Below are 13,348 nucleotides of genomic sequence, written 5' to 3' on the forward strand. Positions count from 1 at the left end.
CTGTTGCCGATGGTAGCTTTCGGCTACCCATCACTTCTATCAGCCGCTTTTTTGTACAACGTTTCAGCGGGGATACGATGCTTCCGACGTAATATTCGTCTCGAATACACTCACGTTCGGAGTTTAAAAGAAAAGATACTCTTGGGACTGGTTAAACGCTTGGAACTTCTTCGAGCGTTCCCTATCGACGGTTAAGAATATTGGCGAAGTTGCGCCGTTTCATTGTGAAAATGGTTTCAATCACGTGTATATATATACATATACATATTGTTGTAAAAGTTATTTTAATAATAAACGTCAAAATGAGTACGGCCAGCCAAGATTTTAAGTACCTGGGTGTGACAAACTGTGTCCTAAATGTTTGCAGTTTATTTAAAGTGAGTGGAAGAGAATGTAAAAAAGAGAAAGACTAAACGCACGTGTGCTCGTTGAATGGAGTGGTCGTTGTATGGAACGTTGTTGTTGAGTTGAATCATTTTATGTTGTCCAGTTGTAGTTTTATATTGAATTGTAGAGTGAAGAACTAACCTGATATGTTTATTTATGTTTTGATTTACGAGTAAAACTATTTCAGAACTATATCCCTCTATTTAGTTAGAAAATATCATTTCTACGAATATATATAAGCGTTCCAAAGCATTCCAAATAAGGAAACTAAATACTTTCGTACGATGAAGACGATCGTAGAAACAAACGTATTTCAATATATATTTAGTGCGATTTATAGACGAAAATGTACAAACAGCAAATTCTTTCTAAATCTCCTTTTCTGAATGAATTGTTCTTCTGCGTGATTGGAATACTTTCGTTAAAATGTTACTTAATATTTAATTCTTTGAAGAAAATAAGCTTTGAATATCGTTTAACTTGTTCTGTTTTTTCCTAAATTTTTTGAAGTTTCAAATTAGTAATTGGTAAGTTTAATACATACGATGTAAAGTATTCTATTCGCAGATAGAATTTTTGAACAGCTTAGAAAGTTAAATTAAAATCACGTTAAAAATTCCATTATTACTAGGTTCTTTCTAAGTTTCAACACAGTCTCTGTAGAAGCTAGATTCTTACGTTTTCTACATATTTAACATTATTCTCCCAATGTGCACGTATCGGAAAACTCGTCATCATCATTTCCAACTTCTAAGCGACTCGACCTTTATTTCATTTACATCTCATAGCTAAAATATTATTCGATCTTATCCAGGATATCTCGTTTATCTGATTCCTAAATACCTTGGTTGCTTTCATAGATAGAAATAGATCATGTTAGAACAAAGTTAGTTGGTTCAATATGGAAAACTCTAGGATTTACGAATTTCTTTCTCAAAGGTTACCTTTTTCAAGTTTCCAAAGTTACGGATATCTTCTTCTCACTGGAGATATTAAGAGATATTTTTCTAACATTTCACCGCATCATCTCGTTACATTCTTTCGCATTTTAAAGAACAAATATTCAAGTACTAACGAATCTAAGATACGCTGTATCGTTTATAGTTATCGTCTGTTAGTTACTTCGGTTCTACTTCCTTTCAACAAATTTATTGCGAGGTATATGTCGACCCAGGAGCACAATTTCGACGAAAAAGGGGCCGTGCATCCTGATGAAGGCTAATTTTGTAACCCTCTTGGGAAAGAATAACGCGTCCTACAGGAGCGAGTTAACGATAGCGGAACTCTTTATCGTCCGCCATCTCCTCACGGCATCGTGAAAGTTTATAAACGATAGAAATACCCGACTTAACAACGGTTACAGACTTTCATAATCTTCAGCAGTATTTTTGCCTCTTTTATACGTATATGCATATAATCAGATGGGAAAGATACGAGAAGGCGACGTTCACTGGCGCACGTTCTGGAAATTTAAAACAATCCGCATGCTTTTCAAAATCGAAACTAAACTAGTTATCGTGCGCGCGGGGCAAAGTTCGAGCGTTTAAGTTATTTAGGTTATATTTTCGCGTGAAGCACACGGTACCCCGAGATGTTCTCGCGCTTGTTTGTAGACTTCGTGAATAAAGAAGACATCGTATTACCATGCAAGGCAATTTCATACTCTATCCGAACGAACAGCTCTCCACAAGTCACCTTCAAGCTTTACCTAAACTCTTTATTACCGCCCTGCCCATTTCCACGCGGAGTTTATAGGGAATGAAGATACGACTCTTGAGCTCCTCCATTGGCAACTACCTGTATATTACCTGACGAGTGAAGAAAATGTCTTTCGCCGGATAGAAAAATTATGTGTGTGAGATGCAAGTTTAGTGTTGCTGAAATACCTTTCAGAGAAATTAATTCTGCAGTCTTAAAACGTGTCAGCGTCTTTATAACTCGCTATCGCGCGAAATATTTCCTTGTTTCATAGTATAAAGTCATTACATCTATTTCTTTCTGTTTCGATTCACCTGTAAGGAAGAGTGAAGTCTTACACGGTTAATTAAGGTTTAGTAACATCAGTTTTAACGAATTATTTATCAAAGCAGACGTAATATAATGGAGAGTAAATACGTTACTATCTTTTATCATTTTCAACTTAGAAATAAATTAATTCCCATTGAAGCGTTATTTTTTTATTATTGCGAAATATCTTTTCTTTCGTGGGTAGCTGTCTGCTTTCATTAATACTTGATAGACCATTTAAAAGAATTATTTCGTAGATTTAGAAAAAGATTTAGCGATCTTCCAAAAGTTATTACTTCGTGTAATTGTTCGTAGATTAACTTCGATATTTAGACACCTTAATTTCTTTAAATAGAAACAGTAAACGCGCCGCAAATGAAAAACAATGCTCGTAATATTAAATAACACAGAATTCCATTGCAAAATATCTTAATAGAAGCGCTCCGATGTAGTTATCTTTTAAGATTTATTTGTAGAATAACATTGACAAAACGTCGTGTCCTCGATTCTTGAAAATGTTCCAACGATCGTTCTTCAATTTGCAACTTGATGAGTGGATATCTTCTATTCACGTCGCATGATTGAAATTCCAATCCCCTGACGGTGCTGCTATCCTTTTGCTCGATTTGCATTTCCATAAAGCCTTCGGCTCGATCCTGTTAGCGATCAATTAAGAATTTCTTGAAGAAATGTAATCAATTAAATGCAAAAGCAAGAAAACGCGGCGCGATTAATCGTAGGAGGCGAATCTTTGCTTAATCAGGTATCGCGGTTGCCTTTATATCGTGCGTGCAGTCTCATTAAGTTTTCTTCGTATGCACGTACGCCATTCCCGGCGACGGTATGTGAATATCGATTATCGTAGTCGCCAGTTTTTAACAGCGAAACCACTTAATTGCGCCGCATAAAGTTTGCAGAAAAGTCGAATACGCGTCGAATACACGTCGGAGAAAGTGAGTTCAATTTGTATGTAGATTTCACTATGTTGCTCCTGTTTATAGTATAAAATTCTAGGTTGTAGGATGTAATCATCTCTATTAGAATTTATATGCGGCCACGTAATCGTCTAAGGCTTGTTTTAGATGCGAGTGCATTCCAATTTCGTTTCGTGTTTAACGTACATCGAGAATTAAACGGTTATTGCATGCGTTATCAGTTGCTTTTGCAAAAATAACGTGAATAGGAAGAATAAAACTTTGTGCATTGATCGATATCTTCCTCTTTCGGAGAAACTTTAAACCGAACTAGCCATTACGAGAAAAATTTGGTTATTATTTTATCAAGTTGCAATTTCAATAACCGTCTACTCTAAAATATCTGAAAAAGCTAACCGTATATGAAACGATTTTTTGGGATACTTTTTTCATTATAAATACCTTTGCCTAAAGATATTCTTCGCGTTAGTATCATTTTACGTGAGATAAACCCATTTGCGGGTTCAACGTTGCAATTTGTAATTCTTTTCGATCTATTTCCATTATTAGATTCTATTTTTCAACGTATTATGATCTGGAAAGGAAATCCGGAAGTTCGCTGAATATTCTTTTCGTCGTTGCTAATTCCTCTGTCTAAACTCTATAATTTTCTGAAATTTGTTGAACTCGAAATATTTGAAGCACTGTGATAAATAAAATTTTCTTTTTAAATTATGCAAACTTTTTTATGTTTCAGACTTTCGTAGCGAACACCTGTAAAGAGTCAGCTATTTTAATACAGTTTTTGTACCTCCACAAAAGAATGCGTAAGTTACCCACATTTTTTAATATTACGGCGTTTATGTAATTTTTGTGCATTATTTTACTTACTGCCTGTACCTTAATCAAATTTTTATCGTATTCTACGTTATAACGAGTATGTTAAATTGATAAAATACAACGTCATCGTTATACTTTTGATGAAGCTACGGAACGTAACCCAAGTTCGGTCGCCGCAAGCGTTTCTCTTTTTATTTTCCATCGACTTGTCGTACTTTTTGGAGGCGAAACGGGTCGAGTCTGGAAGGTCTCATTAGTGTATAATTACCGCGAAATGAGCGACAGCCTGGCTAGGCTTCGTGGTTGCATCGCTTCACCTGTAACTCACTATTTTATTCTAGCAAACAACTACCGCGCATCGATATAGTAACGTGTAACATGTAACTGCTAGATCAGCAGTTACGATAAGCCGAGAATTATGTTGACAATGTTAATGAGTGAAATACAGGTTAAGCCTACTGGCAGGTGACTCTGCTGGTTGGCTTAAGACAATGTAATTAAATGGATACTGTGATAATTACACCTAGCGAGAGAGAAATGCATGCTTGCGAAGTTTCCATTTACTGGATGCTTCTGCGGGCTTGCAGCTAACTATCGTCAGTTGGCATTTCGTTGTAATCGCGCTTTTCCAATTGGTATCAACTTACTACTCTTTCGTTTTCATTTGTACAAAAATATTCGTATTCCGAAAAAATATCTATTGTCCGTAATTCATGATCGTAAATTTCATCGAACGTGGTTAGAAGCACGTTGATATTTGATTGTCACTTTGGAAAATTTATTGTTACTTCACGGTTTTTCATTAATAGGTATGACTGATTATAGGTGTGAATGGCATATATTAAAATTAGCACAGATAAAAAGATTTCGTACTCGGAGCCAATAAAAATGAATAACGTAGATATATCGTAATTTATGGGGGTAATAAAATTTGGAAAATTTTAGTGCCGATGCAGTGTAAATCGGTGTAGTTCTATCGCGACAGGGATTATTATTAATTACCGTGGAGCTCGCTACAATGCACTTGATGGTTCCTAAATAAAAGAAAATATCGACGTATGTAAAAGTAAGAAAAGATCATAAATTACAGGAAAGGGAATAAAGAGCGTGTATCCTGTGACTACTTTTGTCGAGTGATAAATTTTAAAGTAAAAGTACTATGCTAACGAACGTCGCGCTAGAAGCGTGATTAATTCATCAAAATTTAAATGAATCGGCACCGTTGCGTTATTTCCGAAGTTCGTCGCGGTTTCGCGTGCTGTCATCCTTTGTTCCGTGTCAGAGATGTCATTTTTCCACGGACAATACTTATCGTCTTTGCCCGCCGCTCTCCTTTTTTTTTTTTTCTCCTACCAGTCAAAAAACGAGTCACGCCCGATGTTCGGCGAAATTTGCATATTTACTGGGCCGAACCGGATTCGATGCAAATTTCTGTTAAATCTTTTCCCATCACCTTCCCTGCCTAAAGCGGTCGTGTCCCGTTAATCCACAGGTTCGTATCGGAAAAATGGCCGCAGACACGTGGAGTAGCTTATGGCATGCCCGGTAGCAGTTTATTTAAAACACCTATGCGGTTTTTGTCGAACGTGCATCGTGCGCACGAATTCTATCAGAAACTGGCTGCTTTCGAACAACCGACTGACGTTTCATCCGATGTCAGCGGTAGCTTTCAAGCCACGGGAATAAAGAATTATAAAATTCTGTATCTCCAACTGATGAGAACGTTAGAATATGTCTCCGCCAACGCTTTGTCAATTTATGATTCGCGGCCTGATTTTTGATACGACAGTGGCATCGTTCGATCAAATCGCAGTTAACAAGTTTCGGTCGGTTTGTGGAACATCGGTTATATCGGAATAACGTTGTTAGAGCAAACGTAGACGTGAAATGTGACGTATGGATTTTGGAAATAATAACGGCATCTGCATATATATCGCGGTCTTGTGAGAACCATTTTATTCTTTTTGTTATACGTGTAGCGTGCAGGTTAGATAATGCTATGATTTTTATATGATGGTATTATGATTGTATGATGTACATACATAATTGGTAATGCAAATAATTTACGGAAAGATAGATGACAATTATTGGAACACGCATGTACGGATATCCTGTCTAATAGTTGACAACACATATAAAATGACTTTACTTCTTATCAATTTTGATAGATGCAAATGGCTCATTACATTCATTGATTCGGTGATACCTATACTAGTTAATGAATATGCTAAACAGAGTAGATAGCTATTGCACTGTCGTTTGTTTCTATTTGCACGGGGAAAATACTCTGAAGGAAGAAAATATGCTTGCATTGTCGGTAGTCACTCATTGCACCTTCCGATCAGCTTTTCAGTATTTCTGACTTATCGAGGTTTATGATCAAGCAGTTTCTAGATCTTTCGACAGTGTCTGTTCGTATTAGGTTGTTCGGAAAGTGTCCTTCTTTCGCAAACGTGTATTTCACAACAGTGTACCTTTATACAAATGCGAAACCAAGTCTGTGAAATGTCACGGTGTTTATCTCAACAAAACAAAATGGATGGTACGCAAGTCGACAAAATAATATAAAACAAAAACGTTGTGCATCTATTATTTCCTCATACAACGAAAGAAACTTTTTGGACAACCTATTATTTCAGTAGATTCGCACGAAATATGTATAATCAAACTTAAAGTATTAATCATTCGTTTCCTCCGAGTAAAGAGAAAATAATGTACCGAGTTAAATTAAAAATAAAAATTTCAAATAAATGAGAAAATAATGGTTAAATTACAACGAACGAAAAGAAGTAATTGGAAAATTGCGTCTGGTCACTGGGATTAGGCGAAAAAAAGACAGACAAATTTCCATCCAATCGATTTATTCATGCAAACAAAGTGTTACAAACCTGATTTATTGCCGACTACAAAACTTTGAAGATCCTATAGTAAAACAGTAAAAGAAACAAGAAATTGTAGAAAGGATAAAGAAAGAAAAAGAAAAGAAAAAAAACACGGCCGCGTATATATCGGACTCTCTTTGCGGCATAATCTTTACAACGGCCATAAACCCCGTTTTTCATATCGTTCGCAAGCTCCTTACCCATCTCTCTTTTTGTTTCTTTCCCCTAGGCACGTGTCATGGCGACAAAATAATTTTCCTTCCAAGGCGGATAAGGCTTCCCCAGGTGAATTTCTGCATTTTAAAATTACTCGGTTAGCTACCTGCAGGGGTAGATATACGGTGACGTGATTCATTTCTTCGTTAACGCTGTATTTCACCTCGTGATCGTTGCTCTTTCGCGCCAACACTTTCCGCTAAACCGCAACGTGGTTTCTATCGACAAAAGTTGTGCACCGTCCCGATGACGCCTTTGAAACTCACTGCGATCGCATCCATTCAAAGTGCGCGTGAAATTAAAGAATCTCGAAGTAATTAAGCGTTGGAAGTCGATGTCAGCTGGAGTGGACAGCTTATAACGTGAAAGAAAACTCTCTGGGGAGCGGCGGCGATTGATATTTAATTATTGTTCGTCACTCGATGATAGCCGGGATCCTATCGTCGTTTCGAAACACAATTTTAAATACACTTTGTTGTTTGTACAAATCGAACATAAAGCGATGTATAGATACTTTGTTTTATACTTTCGACAAACTCTTAAGACTACGTTGTTTGTCTCGATGTATTTTTCCCTCGGTGGTGTTTCGTGTAATTTAATAAATTGAAACGATAGACATTTTATTTATAATAGATATTTATTGTTACAAATTACACTGACTGACGTTCTAACTATTAACTTATTATCGCGATCATTCTTGCTTGTAAGCTTACTTGTAAACGCGAGGTCACAAGCTAGTTCGAACTTACCTCTGCATACGTTTCGCTTTACGTTAGAAAACAAATAATTGGAAGCCTGCGTCCAGCCACTAAGCGATTTAAACAGATTACTTGTAAACGATTATTTTCAAACACGTTGTCCACTTCTATTGTTTCTTATATGAAAGTCATACCTTCTCCTCGCAAACGTCAATCCGATTTCACAGGTTAATATAAATCATAGTTATTTTCCAAAGGAAAACCAAGATTAATCATGCAATTACTGCGTACAACGAGAAATTTGTAATTCTGAAATGAGCATACGCGAAAGGAAGGAACAAATCGAGTCTCGTCGCAATCCATCGTGCAGGAACGCAAAATGACAGGAAATAGCGTCGCGTCAGAAAACAGCATCCGAAAAAAAAAAAAGGTATTTGTTCCGATGTGGACAGTTTTTACGAAAGCAGACAGGGACATTCGCGTGGAATCAGAACACATACAGCAGCATTCGTATCCGCTGTACGTTTAACGAGTGCCGTAAAACGATAGGATGTTAAATCGCTGGCCATGTACAGAGCGCACATACTGGATTCTGTGCGAATGTGAGAGTAAAGAGTTGGACGCGAGAACTGCGATGCTGTGTTGTTGCATAAATGGCGGTATATTCTAGCAAAGAGAGGTCAGCTTATTCACGCTACCTGAGTTATCACACACCGGGGATTGCAGTGATTCTCACTGTTCAATATCGTAGTCTTATCCAACGATGTTATTCCGCCCGTTCAGGGGATACCACGCAACAACCCCTGTATCTCTCCTGAGAACTCTTAACATAGTAATGTTCGGTCACTGGGCAAGTCCGGCCGTGTTTATCTTCCGTGCCAATTCTTCTACGTTTTTAACTTACGCCAAGCTGCATCGCGAACTCAGGAGACTTCGTTTCTTGTCCTTACGAATCTTTATTAACGGCGAAAATTGGCAGGGTAATTTCTCAATTTCAAGGACGAATTAACACTAGAACTACCGATAGTTAACACGAAGCTATTTCTATCAAAACCATTGAAAATGACTGGTCTTCAAAAAATACGTAATAATAGAATATTTTTATATTTATTGATGTATTATTTTCTTACAGAAGGAATTCAATGTTACGTAGCACATTTTTGGTATTATTGATCCATCTGGGACCATGATCACTAAACGAGGGTTGAAGCATTTATAAAATTGTAGAACCAGTCATTTTTACTGCTGTGGTATTTCTAGTGTTAGCATCTAGCGCTCTAGCGATCGATCGGGAATTTTCCTGATGACTGATATCAGCATACTGAATGATACCCAATAAAAATTTGAAAAACGCGTGGGAAGTTGTACGAAACGAGGAAACTGGTTAATTGGGGTTCGATAAACAGATTGCAGGACCCTCTTACACTTTGACGAGTACCAATCATTTGGACTGGTACTGCTATAAGTAGTCTCGATACGAAATTATTTTGAGTTTGATTACATAAAAAACAAAATAAAATTAATTATATTATTCTTTTAGTTATCGTTGCGAAAGTCATTACATCATTGCGGAAAGAAAATATAAGATGAAGTAGGAATTTTAAAATAAAATTGTAAAACCAGTCAGTTCTAGTGTTAAGATTATGTTGCAAATATTTATTCCCAACTTGCTTGCAAATTTTTGAAAAATTGCCGCGTAATCTCACGTTTGGGTATGCTGGTTATTTGAAAATAAAATATATCGATATTAAAGATATGTCATGGCTATTGTAAAATATTTCTTCATCTTTGACGTGCATATCTCAGTTCTTTGAAACGTTGGTTTTTGATAATATTGTATGAACGTAGAAAAAGTTCAAGTCTGGGAGAGATCCATATTATTGTACCTTTTAATACTAAAGATTGTTTTAGTTTACAAGGTTTAGAGGTAAATGAACTCTGCACAAATTGTTATTGTCGTTTCTTGTTATCTTCAGATAGAGTTACATAAGAAGGTTAACTTTTTGTGGTAACGTTCGTCGATATAAATGTAGGAACGTGCTCCCTAAAACAGAGTATTGTTATCCTTTCTTCGATCGGCATAGAGCATTGAGCGAGCGACGATTGCAACCGGCATACGCTACCTCTTGTACTTATACTGATTTTAATACATCGGACTACTACGAATTCATCCACTTGTTCTTTATCGAACAAACCTACACGTTTGATCCACTTCAAACGTGACCTCGACGTGATCGAAATCGAAAGAGGTGATTGCCAACAAGAAACGGCAATAACAATCTGTAATTTACTTAATAACGCGTAATGATGCATTTCCTCGTAAGAATCATGGATTGCTGGTGTATTGGTATTTTAATACCATATATGGGAAACCTATAAAACTTACCAATCATCTAATCAACTGCGTTAAAAAGACAATTACACGTCCGAAATCGCCATCGCCACGCGGTAGTCTGACAATCATCGAAATCTTCCGTGGAAAATACCGAAAAGACGGTTTCAAAATTGAGTCCGCATTTTTCTTCGAACCAATCTGCGAGAAACGTGCTCGTAAGAAGCGGCCTGTGGCTCGAGGTTCCGGTTGGCACGCGGCGCCACCGTTTCCAAAGTGTGTAACGTTCATAAAAGTCACCCTGATCGGTGTTCACGGACACGTACACATGTACTCGAGGCGTGTGCACGCGAAGTTCGGGCGAACAGAGGTGGAGCGTGGTTGCATTAACTTGATTAAAGCGCGTATCCTTCCATCAACGGAACGCCGATGGGCGCACGTGAAAATAATCTTTAAAGCGCCAAGTCCGCAAGAACAACGAATTTTTTTCGCGCAGATTTCCTTTGTAACCGACCGGGATAAAAATTGCACGGGGATCTGATTGTTTTCTGTGCGGCGGAACCTGATGGGCAAACGCAATAATCATCTCGTGTTTTTCATTGTAATTATCAGCAAACCTTGTACGCTGTTCGTTAATGCCCCTCCTACCCGTATAATCACACGCATCGTACGTATTATAAGCAATATACTAATTGTACACGGTTGGACTTTTTGCTACGTCGCATAGCGTAACGTCGCGTTGGGCAGCCAGACGTTATTCATTTCCTGGTCGAAAATCGGCTGACACTTCGACAATATTAAAAAACAATATTTGCCCTGGCGCTTTCGACTCGTCTATCCAATCTCGCGTTAGTCGCGCTTGGTTTCGATCGGCCGAAAAATCACAGTGCAATCTGGGAACCGCGAAACGCAACGAACAGGCTTTCGAAAGTGGAACAACCGCTATAGACAACCGGGTCGAGACGAAATTTTCTATTTGCCGGTGGAGGCCGGGAGTTGTACATCAGCTCGATTCGACTAACAAATTCCAGCGATAAATTGTGGCTCGTGTAATCTCCAACGGCGGATCTCGTGCGACAAAATCGAGCACCGATGTTGAGAGGTTAAGTGACATAAGCCTGCAGGGCAAAGCCGCGCGTATCCTCGTGTCTATTAGACGATATATGATGGCAGCGTGCACGCGGCCTGATCTCGCAGACGCCCTCCGTACACGGGGGTTTACCGATTCCCTCGTCGACCCGTGCGCTACCCACAAATGCCATCCGCAGTGCTTTCACCGCACAACGCTACACACCACCGGTAGTAACGCGATACACCACGAGGTCCAGGCAGGATGCTACTGGGACGTGTGCGCGAGAACCTCGGTTTCCGTACAACATCGAGGACAAAGAGAATGCACGATGCACTTGTCTACCGCGCCCGATCCTATTCTCTCGGTTCATCGAGCTGATCGTGTCGTCAGTTAAACGCAGCTATTGCGCGAACGCGAATGTCACTACACACCTGTACACCTCCCTCGCTCGTTTACAACTCGAGAGACCTGGTAGAACCCACCGTATCCGATTAATGACCGTTTCTTACGTCTCGCGATACATACGAGGGATTCTTGGTTTTCTCGTTGACGATCGTAACGTTGCATGTGCTTGACTCTTACAAATGATACCTCGTGAGAATTTCTGGAATGTCGAGCCAGTTCGCGTGTACGTACATGCATATGTATGGAGCAATCCGTTGGTCTGATAGCTCTCGAATTGCGTTGCGGGAGAATTGGAAAACAAGTGAAAACTTCATCACGTAATATCGGCTGTACCAAAGTTTCCATATTAATACTCATTTTTGGATTATTTTTATTGGTTATCATGTTTTCCGCGAGAATAGCTTTCGTTTAAGTCGAAGTATATTTTTCTTGGCAAACTTTTTCTATGTTTTAATGACTGGATGCTTTTATTCGATTGAATTGAAACTTTTCATGTATCTTTCATATTGGGCACTATGGTATTTATGGTATTGATGTATTGTAATCAGTAATGTTATCTGCAGGTGTCAATTGCTGTCTCTCGATAGAAATTCTTTCATGAAAACTTGTTTATTCGAACGTGAAGTAATCTTGTAGGTATAACGTTGGTCACTCCTATAGAGGCTACCGGTCTTTTTTCCACTCAAATGATCCTGCATCGATCAGAATAAATACGTAGTGATTAAATTGTGCCAAGTGAGCTTGAAAATGAGAGGGAAATTCCACAATTTTCCAATATGATTCTTTAGTATATATAATCTCTATAATCTCTAAAGCTTTTAACTTAAAAGCCTGAGTGTTAAAACTTCAAAGATTACAAACACAAAATGCAATTACATTCATCGTAGGTTACGTTGGTTTCATATTTTTCAGATGCTTCATATTTAATTAGTATATCCTAACGTATAAGCCGAACTTAGAGATTCCAAGACATTTCCATCAAATTAACTACATTTGCATTGTTTGTTTCATTTTCCATTTTAACAGTGTTATTACGCGCTCGTAATAAAAAGAAGCTACTTTCTCCACAGCAACCTTCTCTGATAAAAAGTAAACTGAAAATAAAACCATTGAAGAGGAATCGCTCTATTCGTTCGAAAAATTAAGAAATCGTCGTGGTAATTAATTAGAAATCCTATTTCGTACGCGAGTATTTCAGAACATTCGTTTGGCATATATTCATTCGTAATACAAACGTTGCTTATCATTTTAAACGACGTAAACTGCGAGAGGGCAACCGTTTCACGCGCGACAGTTCTAAAAGGAAGCTTGAGCGAAAGAGAAAAGGATAAAAACGAGAAAGAGCGCGCGCGCGAGAGAGAGAGGGTGAGAGAAGGAAAAAAGAAAGAAAAGAAGAAAGTGTACAAATTACACGAGCGCGAGAATTAATGACGCGAATTAGTGAAAAATATTTATGCTCGCGATGAGGAGCGGCCACTGCGTGGACGGGTCGCTTCACAGCACAAACCTACACATTATTCCCACGTACACGTACATTAATAAAGAAACACGACTCGCGAAATTTCCTGCTCTTTCGCGAGTCATTAAATTTAAGT

General features: G+C 38.2%; 2 protein-coding genes across 10 annotated transcripts in view; one reads left to right on the top strand and one right to left on the bottom strand.

Annotated features, from left to right (window-relative positions):
• LOC139987909 (uncharacterized) overlaps window positions 1–13,348 on the bottom strand; it is a 586,680-nt gene that overhangs the window by 319,030 nt on the left and 254,302 nt on the right. The gene's annotated exons all lie outside the window — the stretch shown is intronic.
• LOC139987915 (uncharacterized) overlaps window positions 1–13,348 on the top strand; it is a 456,615-nt gene that overhangs the window by 94,675 nt on the left and 348,592 nt on the right. For all 4 annotated transcript variants that reach the window (XM_072004735.1, XM_072004734.1, XM_074111754.1 and 1 more), the window contains exon 2: window positions 4,066–4,135. The gene's annotated coding sequence lies outside the window, so the exon portion shown is untranslated. The remainder of the gene's footprint in view (window positions 1–4,065; window positions 4,136–13,348) is intronic.

Source organism: Bombus fervidus, chromosome 6 (genome assembly GCF_041682495.2).
Source record: "Bombus fervidus isolate BK054 chromosome 6, iyBomFerv1, whole genome shotgun sequence".
Lineage (NCBI taxonomy): Eukaryota > Metazoa > Arthropoda > Insecta > Hymenoptera > Apidae > Bombus > Bombus fervidus.